Below are 13,771 nucleotides of genomic sequence, written 5' to 3'. Positions count from 1 at the left end.
TGCCTTAAAAGTAGAGAGGGTCTTGACAATAGTTACTAATTTTGGTAAATTCAAGCTGGTGACGTCCTAATCCGAGTTAGACGACAACACAATGGGACAACAACCGATGGAAATGAAATGTGTGTCACAAAAGGAGCCCGGAGTGCAGTAAAGATATATAACTTACGTTGGTTTCTTAATTATTTTATAAATTTTATTGTGACTTGTATGATTATTACAATAGTAATCATTCAGCTTCATGTTATAACTGCATGGAGGCTGTTTGTTGCGACTTAAACTTTAATTCATAAACTAACCTGGTTTTAATTAAGCTCCATATGACAGAGAGAAAATATATTTGATATTGTGAGGTTGTTGTTCGTTCATCAATGTTTTTATCTTCAACATATGTTTGCAGTCTAAGCAAATGAAGATGAAAGAGGAAGCCAGAGAAATCGGGTGTTAGGAAACTAAAGACTTTTTGTCTCAGAAGCAGCTCTGACTCCACCAGATCACCAACCAACTCTGAGGATGAACCTCCACATCGTCTTAATGATGTAAGTTTGGTTTTTTAATGAGGAGCTAGCTACATTTTCATCAACAAAACCTTCTGTTAGCAACACCAAGTCAGGGTTTCCCCCAGAAAACTTGCTAAGCCCGGTGGTCGGGGCGTCGAGTCGGTCCACCGGACCGCAGTCTAAATACTAAATATTAGTATTTACTAATACTAAATACTAATATTTAGTATTAGTATTTAGTATTAAATACTAATTTAATATTTTCCTGTAACATTTTCCTATGTTACAGGAAAAGATCTCCAGTGAAATGTTATCTAAACCCACAATTAGTCTAAAAACAACAAATTTGCACTTCTGTTTAATCCAAATTAAGTCAGCAGCTCCATCAGGCCCCCAAGAGCTTCAAGGGCCCCATAAATGCTAATAATTTAAAACAGACCACAGATACATAAATGTAACGCTTGTTTATTGAGATGATCAATGCTGTTAAATTTTATTCAATTGTTTAGGCATACATAAATTAAATTATTTTAAATTGTTTTACATTTAAATACAAGATTTTAAGGAGCTGGCAAGTTTACTTTGTAAAACTTCAAAGAACAATATTCACAGTTAGATTGTTTTGTTACCATAGCAACAAACTGATGCTGTGAGTTTAATCTTTGAATTTACAAATCCAATTTAGTAAACTGCGATTATAACTTATTGCTTTTTAAGCTGGCCAATTAAACTACTCCCTTCTCCCATATTTAACTAACTCTAACACAGAAGCTGTTAGAGGTGCGGATGTTTTTAGCAACAAAAGGGGCCCCTAAATCAAATTCAGCTCAAGGCCTCATACAGCCTTGGACCGGCCCTGCATGATGAGGTAATCCACTGCACTACGCAGAAATGCACAACAAATGGGAGATTTAATTCAATGCGGCTAATGTGGCTTTAGTAGCTCTTCCGTTTCGTGTCTGTTGAGTTTTTAATGAGGGTAACAGAAACTATTCTGGTTGATCGACTTTATGGGACGAGTTTCTCAGATCTCCGCATGCATTATCTCTAAGTAGACGACGCATTTGATATGGTTTGATGCATGGTGTAACCGGAAAAATAATACTAAAAATAATAATAAAATAATATAAAATCAGCGTGGTGCGTGACTCCGAGGAGAGCGTTAAAGCTCGGTACCGGACCGCAGTGAAGTTAGTTTCAAGTTGGATATTCGATATTCGAGCTCCGCGGAGTAAGCGGCGTTTCGCTCAAGGTTGATCCGATTTATGAACGCTAATGTCGGCCAGCGGTTCTCCACCGCTCCCGGCCGCAGCGCCCGAAGGTTCACTTAGGGACTATCAACAAATTACCGAACCAAATATTCCTGTCAAAGAAATGTTAATAAATGCCTTGAACTGTAACCAACTAACTAATTGTCAGTGCTAATTCAGGCTTTTACATGAGCCAAAATAGGATCTATAAAATTTTAAAGTCATATACAACATTTTCAATAATTTTAATATTAAATAATATGTTTTCTTCAATAGCTTCCAGGTCATGTGACCTAATGACTCAAAATCACTTTGAAATAATTATACTAGTCTCTTTAGATGAGGCACAGACATTTGATTTCCATTTTTAAATCATTTTCAATTTTTTATGAATTTTTTTTTGCCAAAATTGAGGGTTTTTCTTCAATAGCTTCCAGGTCATGTGACCTATTGATTCAAAATCACTTTGAAATAATTCTAATAGTCCCTTTAATTGAGGCACAGACATTTGATTTCCATTTTAAATCATTTTCCATTTTTTAGGAATTTTTTTTGCCAAAATTTAGTGTTTTTCTTCAATAGCTTCCAGGTCATGTGACCTAATGACTCAAAATCATTTGGAAATAATTATAATAGTCCCTATAGATGAGGCACAGACATTTATTTTCCATTTTAACATTTTTTTTATTTTTTAGCAATTTGTTTTGTCAATATTGAGTATTTTAATTCAATAGCTTCCAGTTATTGTGACCTATTGACCTAGAACCAGTGTGAAATTGTTCTTTTATCCTGTATAGATGAGGCACAGTCATTTGTTTCCTATTTTAACATTTTTTTATGTTTTAGCAATTTAATTTGTCAAAATTTAGTATGTTTTTGCAATAGCTTCCAAGACATGTGTTCTATTGATTCAAAACCACTTTGAAATCGTTGTACTAATCATTAGAGATGAGGCACCCTCATTTTTCCCCATTTTAGATCTTTATCCATTTTTTACATCATTTAAATTTACAAATTAAAAAATATGATTGGTGTTTAATATCTTAAATTTCATGTGACCCACTGACAAGGAATAAAAAGGGCTAAATGGAATAAAAATGAGTTTGCACCACCTATCCTGTCTAGTAGAATAATTTCACATTGATTTTGAGTTAATAAGACCCAATTAACTTATGGGTCTTATGACCCATAAGCTATTGAAGAAAAATCAATCAATCAATCATCTTCCCCTTGTCTGCAGTCGGGTTGCGGGGTCAGCAGAGGCCCAGACTTCCGTCTCCCCAGCCACTTGTTCCAGCTCCTCCAGGGGAATCCCTGGAGGAGCTGGAACGCTCGTCCACGCTGGAGAAACATCGTCCCTCCAGCGTGTCCTGGGTTTTCCTGTGGGCCTCCTCCTGGTGGGACGTGCCCAAAAGACCTCACTAGGGAGGCGTCAAGGAAGCATCCTAATCTGACGCCTGATCCACCTCAGCTGGCTCCTCTCGAAGTGAAAAATCAGCAGCTCAGTCTCAGTCCCTCCTGGATGACTGAGCTTCTCATCCTATCACTAAGGGAGAGCCCAGACACCTTATGGAAAAAACTAATTTTGGCCGTTAGTTTGTGATTTTGTTCTTTCAGTCAGGACCCTTCAGCCTATGGCATAGATGAAGGTAGGGACGTAGATCGACTGGCAAATCGAGACCTTTGCTTTTCGATCCAGCTCTCTTCACCACGACAGATCGGCATAGCGACCACTTTACTGCACCAATCCTTCTATTGATCTCCTGTCCATTTTGCCCTCATTCTTGATGTTATGGATTCTGTATTTTCCTCCATCTCTTTTACCCTCTTAACACGCTGCAGCATACATAACCATGTTTATATGTGACTGCTGACATGTAAACAGACTGAAACTGATTAGAGTACCGTTTAGGGAGGGTACAGACTGCAGAGATGAATAAAAAGCTAAACCTGCTACAATCTTTGCCTCACTTGGCCCAACGCCTGACGGTGAATGTAACATAAGAAGCATGATGTTCCATTTGGATGATAAGTATGGCTTGTGGAATTGGATCATCTTTTAGCATTAAAGCTTGTTTTTATATATAACCAAATCTGATTATTTCTCAAGGTCATTTATGATGAGTGGTTCTGGTCGGGTCCTGAAACTGGTTAATGGACATGGGTGGAGAACAGAGACAGAAATGAATGAACTCCAACAGTGAACAAGATCCTAAGATGTTTAAACGCCTCCACTTGGGTCAGGACAATCTTCCCTGACCCAAATAAGGCGCTCTACCCTTTTCCATGACCATGGCCTTGGATCTGGAGGTACTGATCCTCCTCATCTGCATCCTGCTCCAGTAAAGCTGTAGATCACGACCTGATGAAGCCAGTAGGGCCACATCATCTGCCAAAAGCAGAGGTGTGATCCCAAGGCCACCAAAATGGATCCCTTCAGAACCCCGGTTGTGCAGAACGTGGCCTCGGACAGAAAACACCCAAATCCAAAAATCTAATCAAATTTTATTTATATATCACATTTCAACAACAAGGCATTTCAAAGAGCTTTGCACCATAAAAACACAAAAACACAAAGTCACAGAAACACAGCCAACAACTGAAACATTACATTATCTCACTACATATCAGATTGTTTATTAATGTTCCATTAATTAGCGCATGGCTCTCATCTCGGGTCATGATGAGATGAGACTATTTCTAGTTAGAACCTCTCAACCTCACACACCAGCTCAGGCTCCCACCAGAGAGGTGATGCCCACTGATGAAAAGTCTATCGCCCAGGGTCAGATGGCCAAGGTCCCCTCCCTCGGCCTTCTAACATCCCACATTGCACCCAGCCCTTTTGGCCCACAGTTGGTGAGCCCATGGGAAGGTGAATCCACTGTGGGGTGAGCCTGGCCAGACTCCATGTGTTTTAGCACCAGATGCTGCCACGGAGCACCAACTCCAGGCCCGGCTCCAGGGTGGAGCCCTGGTGACCTGCGTCCAGGTGAGGGGACACTGTATCCATTGATTGTGCTCTTCATAAAGGGTCTTGGGCTGCTCTTTGTCATGACCTACGACCTCTAGCATTGGGTGACCCTACAAGGGGTATGAAACCCCTGACAGCATAACTCCTAGAGTCACTTCAGCACTCAAACCCTTTCATCACGATAAGGTGGCAGCCTATGGAGATGAAGAGAAAATAGGAAATATATTTTTTAAATATAAAATTGCCTAAAAAATAATAAAATGGGTCAAAATGAATTAAAAATGAGCGTACCTCATTGTTCCAGTCTACTAAAACAAATTTACACTGATTTAGAGTAATTGGGTGAAAGTTTAGTGAGAACTCCTGCTCGGGTTCTCACTAAAACCAGGAAGATAGAGCACATAACACCAGTTTTAAAGTCCCTACACTGACTCCCTGTAGCTCATAGACTAGAATAGAAAAATACTGTTGTTAGTTTATAAATCACTGAAAGGTTTAGTACCACAATACATTAAAGATCTGCTGTTTTATCAACCTTCCAGACCCCTCAGGTCTTCTGGTTCTGGTTCTGCTCTGCATCCAGAACCAGAACCAAATGAGGAGAAGCAGCATTCAGTTTCTATGCACCACACATTTGGAACAAGCTTCCAGAAAACTGTAAAACAGCTGAAACACTGAGAGCCTTTAAATCTCGACTAAAAACCCACCTGTTTAGAGCTGTATTTGAAACGTAATCAATTACGAATTTAATGACAGCTCTTAACTTAATGTAATGTTTTGATTGTTGATTCTATGTTGCATGACTCTGTGTTTTCATGTTTTTATTATATAAAGCACTTTGAAATGCCTTGCTGCTGAAATGTGCTGTACAAATAAAATTGGATTGATTGATTGATGACATAGAAGCTAATATAAAAATACCTACAAATTATAAAAAGGACTAAAATCGAATATAAATGTCTGTGCCTCATCTATACAGACTAGTAGAACAATTTCAAAGTGATTTTGAATCAATAGGTCACATGACTTGGAAGCTATTGAAGAAAAACACTCAATTTTGATGAAAAAAATTAATAAAAAATGGAAAATGGCTCAAAATGGAAAACAAATGTCTGTGCCTCATCTATAGGGATGATTATAATTATTTCCAAATGATTTTGAATCAATAGGTCACATGACCTGGAAGCTATTGAAGAAAAACCCTCAATTTTGACGAAAAAAATTCATAAAAAATGGAAAATTATTTAAAATGGAAATCAAATGTCTGTGCCTCATCTATGCAGACTATTATAATTATTTCCAAATGATTTTGAGTCATTAGGTCACATGACCTGGAAGCTATTGAGGAAAAACCCTCAATTTTGATGAAAAAAAATCTATAAAAAATGGAAAATGGATAAAAATGGAAATCAAATGTCTGTGCCTCAATTAAAGGGACGATTATAATTATTTCCAAATGATTTTGAGTCATTAGGTCACATGACCTGGAAGCTATTGAAGAAAAACCCTCAATTTTGACGAAAAAAATTCATAAAAAATGGAAAATGATTTAAAATGGAAATCAAATGTCTGTGCCTCAATTAAAGGGACTATTAGAATTATTTCAAAGTGATTTTGAATCAATAGGTCACATGACCTGGAAGCTATTGAGGAAAAACACTCAATTTTGACGAAAAAAATTCTTTAAAAATTGAAAATGATTTAAAATGGAAAACAAATGTCTGTGCCTCATCTATAGGGACTATTATAATTATTTCAAAGTGATTTTGAGTCATTAGGTCACATGACCTGGAAGCTATTGAGGAAAAACCCTCAATTTTGATGAAAAAAAATCTATAAAAAATGGAAAATGGATAAAAATGGAAATCAAATGTCTGTGCCTCAATTAAAGGGACGATTATAATTATTTCCAAATGATTTTGAGTCATTAGGTCACATGACCTGGAAGCTATTGAGGAAAAACCCTCAATTTTGATGAAAAAAAATCTATAAAAAATGGAAAATGGATAAAAATGGAAATCAAATGTCTGTGCCTCAATTAAAGGGACGATTATAATTATTTCCAAATGATTTTGAGTCATTAGGTCACATGACCTGGAAGCTATTGAAGAAAAACCCTCAATTTTGACGAAAAAAATTCTTTAAAAATTGAAAATGATTTAAAATGGAAAACAAATGTCTGTGCCTCATCTATAGGGACTATTATAATTATTTCAAAGTGATTTTGAGTCATTAGGTCACATGACCTGGAAGCTATTGAGGAAAAACCCTCAATTTTGATGAAAAAAAATCTATAAAAAATGGAAAATGGATAAAAATGGAAATCAAATGTCTGTGCCTCAATTAAAGGGACGATTATAATTATTTCCAAATGATTTTGAGTCATTAGGTCACATGACCTGGAAGCTATTGAAGAAAAACCCTCAATTTTGACGAAAAAAATTCTTTAAAAATTGAAAATGATTTAAAATGGAAAACAAATGTCTGTGCCTCATCTATAGGGACTATTATAATTATTTCAAAGTGATTTTGAGTCATTAGGTCACATGACCTGGAAGCTATTGAGGAAAAACCCTCAATTTTGATGAAAAAAAATCTATAAAAAATGGAAAATGGATAAAAATGGAAATCAAATGTCTGTGCCTCAATTAAAGGGACGATTATAATTATTTCCAAATGATTTTGAGTCATTAGGTCACATGACCTGGAAGCTATTGAAGAAAAACCCTCAATTTTGACGAAAAAAATTCATAAAAAATGGAAAATGATTTAAAATGGAAATCAAATGTCTGTGCCTCAATTAAAGGGACTATTAGAATTATTTCAAAGTGATTTTGAGTCATTAGGTCACATGACCTGGAAGCTATTGAGGAAAAACACTCAATTTTGGCGAAAAAAATTATTTAAAAATTGAAAATGATTTAAAATGGAAAACAAATGTCTGTGCCTCATCTATAGGGACTATTATAATTATTTCCAAATGATTTTGAATCAATAGGTCACATGACCTGGAAGCTATTGAAGAAAAACCCTCAATTTTGACGAAAAAAATTCATAAAAAATGGAAAATGATTTAAAATGGAAATCAAATGTCTGTGCCTCAATTAAAGGGACTATTAGAATTATTTCAAAGTGATTTTGAGTCATTAGGTCACATGACCTGGAAGCTATTGAGGAAAAACACTCAATTTTGGCGAAAAAAATTATTTAAAAATTGAAAATGATTTAAAATGGAAAACAAATGTCTGTGCCTCATCTATAGGGACTATTATAATTATTTCCAAATGATTTTGAGTCATTAGGTCACATGACCTGGAAGCTATTGAGGAAAAACACTCAATTTTGATGAAAAAAATTAATAAAAAATTGAAAATGATTTAAAATGGAAAACAAATGTCTGTGCCTCATCTAAAGAGACTAGTATAATTATTTCAAAGTGATTTTGAGTCATTAGGTCAAATGACCTGGAAGCTATTGAAGAAAACATTATATTTCTTTGACAGGAATGTTAGGTTCAGTAATTTGTTGATAGTCCCTAAGTGAACCTTCGGGCGCTGCGGCCGGGAGCGATAGAGAACCGCTGGCCGAGAGTAGCGTTCCGAAATCGGATCAACTTTCAGCTAAACGTCGGTTACTCCGCGGAGCTCGGGCCGGGAGCGGTGGAGAACCGCTGGCCGACATTAGCGTTCATAAATCAGATCAACCTTGAGCTAAACGCCGCTTACTCCCCGGAGCTCGAATATCGAATATCCAACTTGAAACTAACTTCACTGCGGTCCTCAACCGGGCTGAACCTGCATGATCAGGTTAGCGCTGCTCGTTATCCACAAACTCTCCGGCCAACAGGGACCACAGACATAAACTTTACAGGGAAGACAGACACAGAGCCACACGCTGGGCAGCGTGTTGAGATGTAAACGCCACATATAATTGTTCGTTCACAAAGATAAATCATTCTCACCGCTCCACAACGCGCCTCTGAATTTGCTACAACTTATTCCTGCGGTTCACATTAAGCTGCCCAACCAGAGCTACGCGGCGGGTTTTAAACTCTTACCTAGAGTTTCTCCAAAGGATCATAATTCCTCACAGTAAGTTGATGTAAATATCCATACAGGCAAGGGCGTAGGTTCGGTCTAAGTTTTGGTGGGGACCTTGACCCCCCCCCCGGCAGCACAGTGAAATGCCCAAGAGCACCGAACATTTTTGAGAAGGGGGGGGAAACCACATTGGCTTAATAACCCCCTCCCCCCAACCATAACCATATCATACATCTTGTGTATACAACCAGATACAGTCATACTCAGCAGATCAGTTCAAGAACACTTTACTTTTTCCTTTCCTACCTCACATTCAGTGCTGACCTTACTAAACACCGGACTTTACAACAAATGCGTTGCATGATAGATATCTAACTTATGGGTCCACTCACTGTACTTACAGCCGACGTAGCGAAATAACTTCTAATGTCTGTCCTTTTCTTTTTTGGTGGCGACATGGTCTCGGAGACTCAGAAGGAGACGCGTGTGCCCAGCTAGCCGCCGCCTTTTGCAGCTAATCAAAGAACGTCCGACGATTCAACTGACTCCCCCCCCACAGCACCGTTCCGACACGGTCTCGGAGGCTCATAATAAATATCAAACTAAGAAGCTTCCGTTCCGCGCACCGCCTGTTGCTGCTAATCAAAGATCGTAGATCCACGTTCTTTGAGTCAATATGGCAAAAATTGGTCGGGACTTTTTCATATCCCGTGAATATTGGTCGGGACATGTCCCTACCGTCCCTACCCAAACCTACGCCCATGCATACAGGTCAGCCTGTGTCCAGTTTGAGTGAAAGGAGGAGCGCGCGATCCCGCTGAGGTAAAGCAGCGGCAGCGCGCGAGGCAAAGCGCAGAGGCGCCAGCGGTGTGATTGGTCCGCGCTGTCGGCTTTTAAATGCATAAACTATAAACCTATCTATTATAAACCTGTCCTTAAGAATAAATCTGCTCTGCTAGTGAAATGCTAAGAGCAAAAGAGACGCTTGCAGCCAGGCTTTTAATAAAAAAAAAAATTTTGATTTTTTTCCCCCTAGAAACGTAAACAAGCAACGCTTAGCCTGGCGGTGGGGCTAGTAAAGCATGGTGGGCCGCCAGGCTTATAATACACTGGGGGAAACCCTGCAAGTGCTTAATAAACATGATTTGATTTAAAGATAACTGGAAAGAATTTTTCTCTTCTTGTTAATCTAACATTTATCTTTCTTTTTTTATTTGTTGTTGGCTTTCAGGGCCCTGTGATGGACTGGTGACCTGTCCAGGATGAGCCCTGCCTCTTATCTGATGGCTGCTGGAGATGGGCACCACCTGCCCCCCTCACCACCCTGCAAGGATCAGCATGTTCAGATCATGGATGGAAAGATTTTAAGGTAGTTTGTCTCCTTAAGTCCACACTTAAAACAGCTTCATAGTTAATGCCAACATCAACTGATTCTATGACATTGCTGACAATTTTTTCTGCTTCTAACCTAAACAGGCAAAGAAGACACCCAGAAATGTTTTTCCCCCCCAGGCATCTGGTCCCAATCATAATCAGTTCTTATGATGTCACATGCATGGCGAGTCCACAACGTCTTGAAATTGTAAGTATTATTTTTTTATTTGCCATTTTTCTGTTCTCTTTAAATACAAATGCTTTCTCTGTTTAATTGCTCTATTGTTCTTTTTTTGTAGGTTTCTGTAAGGTGCAGTGAACTGGAATGTTCTGTCGTTGATCCTCACTTTCATGTTTTATTGTCACACTTAAATTTTCATGTTCATGTGTTCACTTTGATGTGTAAACTGAAAATTTATGTAAAGTTCATAAAGTTGTGAGTAAAATTGGACAATTTTAAAATGTCTGTAATAAAAATATTTGAATTACCTTGTGCATCTTGAGTAATTGATCTTTCCATGTAATTTTAGCCTAAAACAGTGTAAGTACTGTAGTGTAGTTATGCATGTCATGTCTAACAAATCTTAGTATAAACTAGAAATGTACACGCCCAAGAGAGTTCTTTGACTTGTTTTTTATACAAATTTAGAAATAAGTATGATCGCTGCTTTCCCTAATCAAAGCTAGAAAAATTATTTGATTTAAATAAAAAGAAGGATAGGACACGTCTGCTCTCTGATGCGGCTAAGAGTTGCCCGTTACGTTTAATAACCAATCATCTGATTCCTGGAATCATGGCATTATATCAGTCACTCTCGGAACTTTTTACAATTAAATAACCCCGCATTCAATTCTATAGCCCAGCCTCTGAATCAAAACGAAAAAATATTTCATCAATAATAATAGTTAATCGAAAAGTCCATAATTGGGCGATCAAAAATAAAGTTCCGTCCACGCAAAAAAAAACAACGTTGGGGCCCAAAAAATGTATCAGTCTCACCGGGAAGGCGTCGGTGTACCCGGGCGGTTCCCTTTGTCAGGCCTGTAAACGTACCCGCCCCGTGTGGCTTTATCTTGCCTCCAGAAGACTTTTGATTCCTTCAGTAGTTGATCTGGCAACGCGTTTATTCCAACAATCAGGTATCTCCGGGCTAATCTTTCGAGCTCCTCGGTCCGTCGCTCGGAGTCCTTTTCCAGCGTGCTGCCACACCCACTGTTGAAAATGGACTATTGTAACTATGTGTATATCACTTTAAGAGCTCAGCAAGCTGTCTGAGTAATGTCTGCTGTGATTGGCTCGTTGGAATTTCAGGCTACCAATAGCTGTTACTGTTGTTAGAGCACATGTTCAGTGTTGGATAATTAGAAAGTTCACGGGAGTAATCGACGGAGAGCGTTAAAGCTGTTTGTTTAAGAGATTGTTCAAGAACCTGGGAGCGTGTCAATGAATAAAAACCACTCTCAGCTCTATTAAAGAAAGTTTGGACCTGCAACCTCTCCTCTCATCCTTTACCGGATGCTTGTGGTGGCTGTACCTTAAGAACTAACACTTTCATAAAGGGAGCACAACATTTAATGGTCCTTCGAGCCGGATTACAGTTGCCACAAAGAGAGCATGTCTTGGACTTTTCCTGAGAATGCAATGGAGCGGGACGAACAGGTTAGACCCAGACGGCAAATACGTCAGCCACCTTACCTCGATGAATTTTATGTGGAGTATGCTGGTCAGCAAAGTAGAGCACCTTCGTATGGTGGACGTTACGCAGCTGTTGGACAGAGAGTGTACAGCAAGGACACTCATCAACACTCACCCTTACATAATGGCCATCAGCAACGTTATGAGGGATCTGCCAGGATGACACCCCTCCCCATACAAAGCTTTGAAGTTGGAAATAAGACACCAGCCTTCGGTGAACAAGCAAGAGACGAGATGGTCTTTACAGCAATTAGGGAAATCCGACAAGAAAGCCGTCAGATGCAGGAGAACATGTTACGGCTCACAGAAGCAGTAAGCAAGCTGCAGATAACCCAAAGTCCAGCAGGAAAGGCAACATTCTATTGCAGCTAAGTCATTTAAAGATTTGGAACTTCAAGATTCTCCATGCACATCTGGATCAGAGTCAGAAGCCATTTCCCAATTCGAATGTTTAAAGACAAACGTTGGTCAAGCAGATGCAGAAGTGGAGGAGGAAGGTTTACCCCTTCAAGACCCACCCCCAGCTGTAAGACAACGCTTGTCTCCTTCTCATTACTCCTATTTCAAGTTGGCTTCAGTGATGAATGATGACATACAAGATGTAGGTCATGATGTGCAAAGGATGGACGTAAGGGAAGGAGGACCTTCACTCACATATGGTGATGTTCGGCCACAGCAGTACCAATTTCTCACAGAATATTCACAACCATCTCACTATCATGCAGTGCAGTATCCCCATGCTACAAGTAATGTTCTTCATCCTCAGAATCAGCAACCACAAGATTTTGTACCCAGACCAGAAAATCAGGAGAAGATCTACAGGGGACCGAAGCCTACAATCCCCCCATTTATACATGACGATACCAGAGAATTCTCCAGGCTTAAAATAGCTCTGGACAACCTTCTACCAAGTGATGCCACAGAACGGTTCAAGTATCAAATATTGGTTGACCACCTCAAGTTAGAGGATGCATTACTCATTGCAGATTCCTACAGCAACTCAGTCTCCCCCTATAGTGATACCATGGCGGCACTCACAGCACAGTACGGGCAGCCTCATCAGCTCGCTTTAAAAAGAATTGCAGAGTTAATGGATGGAGCTAATGTCAGAGACAGTGATACTGCATCTTTTCGCAGATTTGCTCTAAAATTGCGAGCTCTTGTTGGAATGCTGGATCAACTAGGACAAAATGGACGAATCGAACTGACTTGTGGTTCTCACGTCACTCGACTCACATCGAAATTACCACATGCTTTAAGGACTAATTTTCGTCGCTATGCTCTTTCTCAGCACATACAAGTACCCACACTGTACGATTTCTCGGACTGGTTGGAATTTGAAGTCCAGGTACAGGAAAGTGAAATAGTAATATCAGGTTCCAGAGAGAGACCATACAGACAGAGGGAGCGACAAGAGAAGCAAGCACACCCAAAGTCCTCTACTGTTTTACTCAGCACAGGACCTAGGACCACAGCTGCCACCCCTCCACAGACATGTTCTATTTCCACAGAGTCATCCACAGCCAGTCAGAAATCTAAGTTGTACTGCCCATATTGCAATAACAACCAACATCTTCTGAATCACTGCACAAACTTCAGTAATCTCACTCAAGATCAGAGAGAAGTGTGGATTCAGAGTAACAAAAAATGCTGGAAATGTGGAAGGAATCATCAAGCTGCTCAGTGTAAGCTGAAAACTAGATGTAGTACATGCAATGGCAGACACTTAGAAGCCCTTCATGATGTAAATCAAGACCAGCAAAAGAAGAGACTCCTCCACACTCATCTAGTGAGGTTTTGTATGTGGACCGACCAACAGCTTCCAGCCATGTACTACTCAAGATGAGTAAGGTCATCTTGCAGAATGGCAACCATAATATGGAGACATTTGCCATTTTGGACGAAGGTTCTGAAAGAACCATTCTTCTATCTGCTGCAGC

General features: G+C 39.3%; 1 long non-coding RNA gene across 1 annotated transcript; it reads left to right on the top strand.

The window, feature by feature from the left end:
* The first annotated feature begins 36 nt into the window (after positions 1-36).
* LOC148154912 (uncharacterized) lies at positions 37-10,630 on the top strand. Its single transcript, XR_015765627.1, has 4 exons — positions 37-536; positions 9,993-10,130; positions 10,238-10,343; positions 10,435-10,630. It is a non-coding gene; the product is annotated as an uncharacterized LOC148154912 (long non-coding RNA).
* The last annotated feature ends 3,141 nt before the right edge of the window (positions 10,631-13,771 follow it).

The sequence above is a fragment of the Poecilia mexicana genome, unplaced genomic scaffold, assembly GCF_051168715.1.
Source record: "Poecilia mexicana isolate PSO_F unplaced genomic scaffold, ASM5116871v1 scaffold_16, whole genome shotgun sequence".
NCBI lineage: Eukaryota > Metazoa > Chordata > Actinopteri > Cyprinodontiformes > Poeciliidae > Poecilia > Poecilia mexicana.
Note: the sequence above shows the minus strand (reverse complement) of the source record. Positions and strands in the feature narration are given on the sequence as shown.